This window comes from Orycteropus afer, unplaced genomic scaffold (genome assembly GCF_000298275.1).
Source record: "Orycteropus afer afer isolate SDZICR_OR568_19922 unplaced genomic scaffold, OryAfe1.0 scaffold00169, whole genome shotgun sequence".
Lineage (NCBI taxonomy): Eukaryota > Metazoa > Chordata > Mammalia > Tubulidentata > Orycteropodidae > Orycteropus > Orycteropus afer.
The window spans coordinates 6,696,877-6,707,150 of NW_006921756.1; the positions used below are offsets into that span (position 1 = coordinate 6,696,877).

The window sequence follows — 10,274 nt, forward strand, 5'->3', positions numbered from 1 at the left end:
TCCAGGAGAGCTCACCATGGTTTACACAGGGGCAGGTGCTGGTGCTGCTGACCATGAAGTACGTTGGAGGAGGAGAGGAAGAAGAAACAAAGGAAAAGAAAGAAGAGGAACACAAGGAGAAGAAGAGAAAATAACTAATAAGAAGGAAAAAAAGAAAGAAAAGCACCATAGTACTGGAGAAAGTGTCAGCCACCAAGCATGGGTATGCAGGAAGGTAGCACTTGCTCTGCCAAAACACATACTTCTGACCAACAAAGGGCAGGGAAAGGTGCTGCTAAAGGCATGAACAGTGGGGGATGGGCTCTTGTTCTTTTGGGATCTAAGGAAAGAAAAAGGGCAAGGGAAGAGAAAGATGGAAAAATAAATGAGCAAAGGCAAATAAGGAAAGGAAAGGGGAGATGGAAGAACTAAGCATAGAGATAAAGGAAAAAATAACAGGGGAAAAAAAAGTAGCACAGCACTGGTAGTAGGGGAAGTTTGGCTGCCAGGGGGGTGGGGATGGGGAAGGCTGTGCTCTGGTTACCAGGAGATTGTGCAACATAAGGAGAGAGGATACACCTCTCTGGTTGTCTGATTACCAATATGGGTGCTACTTCAGTTCTAGGCAAGTGGAGTCCATTATCTGGTTCCTTGTTCCTATCAGAATGCTGTTTGCAATAATTCAAAATGGCCACTGTGCTGATTGATAGAGTAAGGATCCTTGTTCATTGTTCTTGTTCAGTTTCTTCTTCTCATCAGTATTAAATCTACTTCTTCATCCTTTCTTTTGAGCTCTGGGACCCAGGATTGTAATCCATAGCCATATTCTTTGTTTTTTTGAGTCTTTGTTTTGGAGGGTCTGGATAGTTTATCTGCCTAGTCTACCATCTTGGTACCTCCCTCCTGCACCCTTCTCACTCTAAGGAGTATTCTGGTTGTGTTTTTTCTGGCAGTTCAATCTTCTGGTAGTCCATTTTATATTAAATATTATTTGCCAATATGGCTATTTAAATGCATCAATCACTATCCTTTTTTCCTTTTCATTCACCAGCTAATTCTTGCATATATTGTTGTTAGGTGCCATCAAGTTGTCTCTGACTCAGCACCCTTATGTACAACAGAACAAAATACTGCCTGGTCCTGTGCCAGCCTCATGGTCCTAGCCATACTTGAGCCCATCATTGCAACCACTGTGTCAGTCTTGTTATCATGTCATCTTGTTGAGGGCTTTCCCCTTTTCCATTGACCCTCCACTTTACCAGGCATGATATCCTTCTTTCGAAAATGGTCCCTTCTGACATGACCAAAGTAGGTGAGACAAAGTCTGGTCATTCTCGTTTGCAAGTAGCATTCTGGCTACACTTCTTCCAGGACAGAGTTGTTCGTTCTTCTGGCAGTCAGTGATATTTCAGTTTTCTTCACCAACACCACAACTCAAAAGCATTAACTCTTCTTTTGTCTTCCTTATTCATTGTCCAGCTCTCACATAAATATGAGGCAATTGAAAATACATGGCTTGGGTTAGGCACACCTTAGTCTTCAAGGAAATATCTTCGGTCTTAAGCAATTGACAGAGGTCTTCTGCAGCAGATTTGCCCAATGCAATACCTCATCTGATGTCTTGACTGCTGCTTCCATTGGTGTTGATTGCAGAACCAAGTAACATGAAATCCTTGACAACTTCAATCTTTTCTCCATCCACTGTAAAGCTGTTTATTGGACCAGTTGTGAGGACTTTTGTTTTCTTTATATTGAGATGTAATCCATAGTGCAGACTGAAGTCTTCAATCATCATCAGTAAGTGCTTCAAGTCATCCTCACTTTCAGGAAGCAAAGTTGTGGCATTGCATATTGCAGGTTGTTAATGAGTCTTCCTTCAGGCCTGATGCCATGTTCTTTTTCATACAGTCTAGCTTCTTGAATATTTGTTCAGCATACAAGTTGAATAAGTACAGTGAAAGGATACAACCCTGACACACTCCTTTCCTGATTTTAAATCATGTAGTATCCCCTTATTCTGTTTGAATGACAGCCTCCTGTTCTATGTACAGGTTCCTTAAAAGTACAATTAAATACAATTAAGTGTTCTAGAACTTAAATTCTTCTCAATGATATCCATAATTTGTTATGATGCACACAACCAAATGTTTTCACATAGTCAATAAAACACAAGTAAACATTTTTCTGGCATTCTTTGTTTTCAGCTAAGATCCATCTGACATCAGAAAAGATATCCCTCCTTCTACGTTCTCTTCTAAATCCAGCTTGCATTTCTGGATTTTTCTGTCAATATACTGCTGCAATCGTTTTTGAATTATCTTCAGTAAGATTTTACTTACATGTGATATTAATGATATTGTTCGACAATTTCCACATTCTGTGGGATCACTTTTCTTTGTAATGGGTACAAATATGAATCTCTTCCAGTCGTTTGGCCAGGTAGATGTCTTTCAAATCTCCTGGCATAACCAACTGAGTGCCTCCAGTTTGGCATCCGTTTGTGGAAACATCTAAATGGATATTCTGTCAATTCATGGAGCTTTGTTTTTTTGCCACTTCCTTCAGTGCAGCTTCGACTTCTTCCTTCAATATCATTGGTTCTTGCTCATATGCTACCTCCTGAGATGGATGAAAATTGACCAATTCTTTTTGGTACAGTGATTCTGTGTATTCCTTGCATCTTCTTTTGATGTTTCTGCGTCATTCAATATATTGCCCATAGAATCTTTCAATATTGCAACTTGAGGCTTAATTTTTTTCTTCTGTTCTTTCAGCTTGAGAAATGCCAAAATGTTCTCTTTTGGTTTTATAACTCCAGGTTTTTGCACATTTCATTATAATAAGTGACTTTGTCTTTTCAAACTGCTCTTTGAAATCTGTTTAGCTCTTTTATCTTGTCATTTTTTCCATTTGCTTTAGCTGCTCTCCATTCAAGGGCAAGTTTCAGAGTCTCTTCTCACATCCATTTTGGTCTTGTTTTCCTTTTCTTGTCTTTTTAATGACCTTTTGCTTTCTTCATGGATGATATTCTTGATGTCATCTCACAATTCTTCTGGTTTTGGTCATCAGTGTTCATTGTATCAAATCTATTCTTCAGATGGTCTACATTCAGGAAGGATATAATCAAGGTCATATTTTGACTCTTGTGGACTTGTTTTAATTATCTTCAATTTGAAGTTGAACTTGCATAGAGCAGTTGATCATCTGATCCACAATCATTTCCCGACCTTGTTTTGGCTAAAGATATTGAGCTTCTCCATTGCCTCTTGCCACAGATGTAGTCAATCTGATTCCTGTGCACTCCATCTGGTGAAGTCCATGTGTATAGCTGCCACTTGTGTTGTTGAAAAAAGATATTTGCAATGAATAAGTTGTTGGTCTTGCAATATTTTACCATGCAATCTCCCACCTTATTTCCATCACCAAGGCCATATTTTCCAAGTACCAGTGATTCTTCTTTGTCTCCAACTTTTGCATTCCAATCACCAGTCATAACCAACACATCTTGATTGCCTGTCTGGTCAATTTCAGACCTCAGAAGTTGGTAAAAATCTTCAATTTGCTCATCTTTGGCTTTGGTGATTGGTGTGTAAATTTGAATAATAGTAATATTAACTGGTCTTCCTTGTAGGTTTATGGATATTATCCTATCACTGACAGCATTGTACTTCAGGATAGATCTTGATACATTCTTTGTGTTGATGAATGTCATGCTATTCCTTTTCAATTTCTCTTTCCTGACATAGTAAATTATATGGTTGTCTGATTCAATAGGGCCAAAACAAGGCCATTTCAGCTCACTAATGCCTAGGATATCAATCTTTATGTGTTCCATTTCATTTTTGACAACTTCCAATTTTCCTAGATTCATACTTTGTACATTCCATGTTCTGATTATTAATGGATGTTTACATCTGTTTCTTCTCATCTTGAGGGGTGCCATTTCAGCAAATTAAGGTCCTGAAAGCTTTACTCTACCCACATCATTAAGGTCGGCTCTGCTCCAAGGAAGGAGCTCTTCTTCTCCAGTCGTATTGAGTGCCTTCTGACCTAAGGATCTTATCTTCCATCATTATATTGGATAATATTTCAGGGCTATTCATAAAGTTTTCCAGGACTATATCAGACAGTGTTTCACCACTATTCATAAGGTTTTCACCAGCCAATTCTTTGAGGAGTGTATGGCCACTTCCTTTTTCTGAGTCTGTCTTAGTCTGGAAGCTGCACTGAAACCTGTCTCCCATGGGTAACCCTGCTGGCATTTGAAACACTGGTGGCATAGCCTCCAACTTCACAGCAACGCACCCGCCACCACAGTACAACAAACAGACAAGTTTGTCTCCCTTATCTGTTCCAAACTGCTCCTCTCACTTCCCGGTCTCCCTCAGCCACTCCGCACCTGCTGTGTCACCTCACTTCATTCCCGGTCTCCCTCAGCTGCTCCAGACCCACCGTGCCACCTCACTTCCTTTCTGGTCTCCCTCAGCTGCTCCAGACGTGCTGCACTGCCTTGATTCCTTCCCAGTGTCCCTCTTGCCACTTGCATATGAAGCAGTTGAAAATACCATGCTTGAGTGAGGTGCATCTTAGATATCAAAGTGACATCTTTGCTTTTAAAAAGTTTAAAGAAGTCTTCTGTTGCATATTTGTGCCAGTGCAATATGTCATTAGATTTCTTGACTGCAGCTTTCATGGACATTGATTATTGACTGAAGAACAATGAAACCACTGACAACTTTAATTTTCCCTTTTCATCATGATGTTGCTTATTGGTCTAGTGTGAAGATTTTCATTTTCTTCAAGGTCAGGCATAATCCATACTGAATGCTGTAGTCTTAGACTTTCAAAGGCATGTGCTTCCAGTTTTTAATTTTGGGCAAGAAATGTCACTTACATATCACAGGTTGTTAATGAATCTCCCTCCTATCATGATGCTACATTCTTCTTCATACAATCCATCTTTTCAGGTATTTTGCTTAGCATACAGATAGATAGAATAAGTAAGGTTAATGGATCGAGCCCTGCAACACACCTTTTCCTACGTTAAACCACACAGTAACCCCTTGTTCAAATGACTACCTATCTATCCTTAAACAAGTCCTGCATGATTACTTATTTCTGAAATTATCCATTAATAAACTTAGTTCTGTGTACACTTGCTTATTGTAGATATTTCATATAAGTAGAATCATACATAAATCCTTTTATGATTGACTTATTTTGCTCATCATGATGTTTTAAATGTTCATCCATGTTGTAGCATGTATCAAAGTTTGCACTTAAGTATTTGTTTTTGTGATTATTCAAATAATAGCTATGTCCTCTATTAGATGGTCAGTTTCATAATAGCAGAAACTATACCTCCTTTTTTCTCACTATTTTATCCTCTGTCACACTCTTGATACAGATCCTTATCATTTTTCACCAGGGTTAAAGCAACAGTCTCCTAACTGATTCTTGATCAATCAAAAAAAAACCATCCTCTATTCTGCTGCCAGAGGGAACAGTTTCAAGTGCAGATCTCATCATTGATCATGCCCCTTCCTTTTTCCCAAGGGAGAGCTGATTCAATCAAGCTTGCAGGTTGCTACAGCCTCATCCTTGTAATGGGAAACACTCTGCTTCTTGAAATAAGAGACCTGATTCCAGAGGTCCAGTAATACTTTTGGCTTATTTAACATATTCTGAAACTTTTAAAGTCAGATCCTCCCTTGAGAGTAAGTTGAAAAATATGATTTATACACAAATACAAACAAACATACAAAATGAATACAATATCACTGTCTACCTAGATACAAAGCTGAATTTGGGATTCCATGACTAAAGCCCTCCCTTAGCTCTGTGACCATAAACAATCATCTGACACTCATCGCCGTACCAAACTCACTGCCATCGAGTCGATTCTGACTCATAGTGACCTCCATTGGGTTTTTGAGGTGGTAAATCTTTATGGAAGTAGATTGCTCCATCTTCCTTCTGTGGAGTAATTGGTGGGATTGAACTGCCAACCTTCTGGTTAGTAGTCAAATGCTTTAGGCACTGCACTAGCAGAGCTCCTTATTCATGGCCATAGTTGCTTCTAAAGCTTCAGCCAGGATTACTTACCGTACTGGTGGGAGGGGTCTGGACGCCAGGATCTCTTGAACGCTTCCTCTCTTTTGTGAACTGTGTGGTTGTATATAAATACTCCCCACTCTTCCTTCACATACCATTACTATAATATTTGAGAAAACATGAGAAGCTCCAAACTCAAAGTGATCATTCTTTCCTCTGACCTCAATAGCATCTTCTCAAGTAGCCCGTGGCAATTATCACCTTGTGTTAGAACACAGGAACATATATGTATCAGTTGTATCTCTTTTAACAGCACACATATTTCATAAATGTAAGGGAAATGCCTTACTAATCTTTACATTTATAAAATGCTTAATGCAGTCTTTTATTTATTTAATAATTATTTACTGAGCATGTACTTTGGGTGAGTACTGTTCTAGATACTGGAGTTTCAGCAGTGAATTAAACAAAAATGAACCTCATGAAGCTTTCAATTCAGTGGATCTAGAAACAAAGTTTTCAGTCGGATTAAGGATATAATCCCATTTTGTAATACTTGATACTGTTAAAGTTTCATGTTTTATTGAGTGCTTTCACATCTTTTACCTCTTTCAATCCTAACAACTTGTTTTTCTCACTGTAAAACTATAGCTGTGCTGTGATGAATTTATTCTATTTGTGTCTCTCTAACCACTCTCCATCCTTCTTCACTCTGCTTAAGGTAGCTGACCTATATGCAGTACATCAACTATATTCTGTGCTTCCAGCTTTTGTTAAGTTTCTGCCAATGGGGAGGCCCAGCAAGAGATCAGATGGATTAGGAAAGAGATGGGTGTTATGGTATTTATTTCCCTGGCCCCCTCCCTGTAAATTCACTTCAGGCTGGGTATGTCTCATGACACTACTCCTCTCAAAGTGGTCCCTATAGACAACTCTTCCAGGTTCCAAACACTTTTCCTTCCTCTAAGTGTGGTGACAGTTCTTCTCTTTTATTTTTTATTTATTTTTTTTAACTCTTTATTGTGATTTGGGTGAAAGTTTATAGTTAAAGTAAACATAGTTTGCTTTAAAGTTAAGTTAAAATTGGTTTTACATTCAACAAGTCATATACATTTTGTTTCATGACTTTGACTTCAATTCCCATAATGTAACATAACAGCACTCTTCCCACTTTCTCCCTGTGGTTATTATTTCCTTTTGTCCTTCTTTCCTATCCATTCTTGTCTTCTGACTTTTATCCCTGGGCAAATGCTGCCCTTTTGATCTCTTAAGGTTGATTGTTCTAAGGACTGTGTACCTCCCTGGTGCTATTATTCATATCATAGGTCTGTCTATTGTTTGGCTGAAACTTGAGCCATGAGAGTTCAGCTCCAGGCCTGAAGGATGACTAAGAGCCGGAGTCTCGGGGATTCCACCAGTCTCTGACAGACCAGTAAGTCTGGTCTATTTTATAGTTTTTGAGATTTGTTCTACATTTCCCTCCCACTCTATTCAGGATCTCCTATTGTGATCCCTTTCAGAGTGGTTGACAGTGGTTGCCAGACACCATTTAGCTTTCTGATCTCAGGACATGGGGACTGAGTTTCACATGGTCCACTCGTCCCTTGGACTAATTGTTTCCATGCATCTTTGATTTTCTTCATTTATCTTTGCTCTAGACCAGAAGAGACAAATAATTTCACCTAGGATAGCCAATTGCAAGCTTTTCTTTAAATTTTTAAAATCTTTATTGTGATTTAGGTTAAAGTTTACAGAGTGGATTTATTTTCCATACAGCAGTTCATACACATTTTGTTTAATGACATTGACTGCAATTCCCCACAGTGTAATAGATCTCTTCCCACTTCCTCCCCAGCTACTTCTTCCCTGTGTCCTTCTCTCCCATGAACTCCTGCTCCCCCGAGCTGTCTCCCTTTGCATACAATGCCCTTCTGTTCTCCCATGATTGATCTCTCTAAGGACTGTATCTACCTCATGTAAATGTTCAGCCCATATGTTGGTCTTTTATTTGGCTGGAAGGCGCAAGAGTGAGTTCTTTCCAGAAATGAAAGGCAGCTAGGGGCCATAGTCTCAGAGGTTTCACCAGGCTCTATCAGACCAGCAAATCTGTTTTTTTTTTTTTTTTTTGGTCATGATTTTGAGTTTTGTTCCACATTGTTCTCCCACTCTATCCAAGATCTCTTAAACAGATCCTCCTCTGAGTAGTTGACAGTGGCAGCCAGGCACCATCTAGTTCTTCTGGTCTCATGGTCATATAGGCTGAGAATCACCTGGTGTTCCAGTCCCTTGGACTAATTGTTTCCATGCATCTTTGCTTTTCTTCATTCTTCTTTGCTCTAGACAAAGAGAAAACCATTGTGGCATCTAGATGGCTGCTAGCAAGCTTTTAAATTCCCAGTCGCTACTCACCAAAGTAGGATGTGAATAATGTTTTAGTGTAGTACATTATGTACAATTGAGCTTGATGTCCCCTGGGACTATGGTCCTGACCCCACAGATCCAATTACTTGCTTCCTCAAGTCAACACAAACTTGTCCTTTGTCAGTTCTACTATATACCTGGACATTCTTACACAACATACAGATATGCTTGCAGAAACATTATCTGTCAGTCTTGTACATGGTCATGGGCACATTCCCCCCTGCCTAGACATACCTGACCATTGAGTCTGTCCACTCATCTATCCACCCATAGATCAATGTTTGCCATCACTGACAATGCAGTACTATATGTGCAAAATGGTTCATCTTTGTTGTCTGTACCTCCCATGTACCTCTCCATGTCTTCCTCTTCCTCAATGCCACTGTGTTGACCACTCACATTTGGTGCACTGCCCTTCCCTTCCCCAAACCAACACTTTTCTCTACCTATCTAGCAGTGTTTCTTCCCCTTTCCTTCCACCCCTAGTAACCAAAAAAGAAAGTTTCATTTAATATATAAACCTTTCCTTGACTTTCCACAATAGCGGACTGATAAAATATTTGTCCTGGGATTGACTTATTTCACTCAACATAATGTCTTCCAAGTTTATCCAAGTTACGTGGTGTTTTGCTGATTCTATGTTATTCTTAGGGTTGCATCATATTCCATTGTGTGCTGTGAACTAAAGTTCAGTTATCCGTTCTTCTGTTGATAGGCCCTTAGGTTGTTTCCGTCTTTTGGCTATTCTAAATAGTGCTGCGATAAAGATGAGTGTGCAGATACCTGCTCTTGTCCTGGTACTCACTTCTTTAGGACATAAACCTAGTAATGGAATGGCTGGGTCAAATGGTATTCCTAATTCCAACTTTTGAAGGAATAGCCATACTGCCTTCCACAATGGTTGTATCATTTAACAGTCCCACCAGGAGTATATGTGAGTCCCAATCTTTCCACATCCTCACCAGCATTTGTTATTTTCTGTCTTGTTAAACTTTGCTATTTGTGCTGGGGCAAGATGGTATCTCATTGTTGTTCTGATTTGCATCTCTCTAATGGCTAATGATCATGAACACTTTTTCATGTAAACATGGCCACCTGAATATTTTCCTTGGTGAAGTGTCTGTTCATGTCTTCTGCCCATTTTTCAATTGGATTATTTGTCTTTTTGGTGTTGAGCGGTTGGAGTTTTCTATAAATTTTAGGTATAAGTCCTTGTCAGTTATGTGGTTGCCAGATATTTTTCCCAATCTTAGGTTCTCTCTTACTTTTTTGGAGAAGTCTTTTGAAGCACATAAAAGTTTAATTTTTAGAAGGTCCCATTCATCTGGTTTCTCTTCTGCTGTTTGTGCATTTTGGGTTATGCTTGATAGTCTATTTATGCCATATACTAGGGCCCCTAAATATGTGCCTACTTTTTTCTTGGGGAACTTTATAGCTTTGGTTTCACATTTAAGTCTTTGATCCATCTGAAGTTAGCTTTTGTGTGTGGTGTGAGTACAGATCTTGTTTCATTTTTCTGCAAGTGGACATCCAGTTTTGCCAGCACCATTTGTTAAACAGACAATCTCTTCCCCATTTAATGGCTATCAGCCCTTTATCAAAGATCAGCTGACCATAGTCGATGGATCTATTTCTGGGCTCTCAATTCTATACCACTGGTTTATGTGTCTGTTGTTGTACCAATACCAGGCTTTTGGTTACTACTGTGGCTGTATAGTAGGTTTTGAGATCTGGGAGTGTGAGGCCTCCTACTTTGTTCTTCTTCAATAGTGCTTTGCTTATCCAAGGTCTCTTTCCTTTCCAAATAAAATTAGTGATTG

General features: G+C 39.2%; 1 protein-coding gene across 1 annotated transcript in view; it reads right to left on the bottom strand.

Annotated features, from left to right (window-relative positions):
* The window catches only part of AGBL4 (AGBL carboxypeptidase 4), a gene marked incomplete at its 5' end in the record, with an annotated part of 1,767,058 nt that overhangs the window by 1,130,425 nt on the left and 626,359 nt on the right, over positions 1–10,274 (bottom strand). The window lies entirely within an intron of this gene.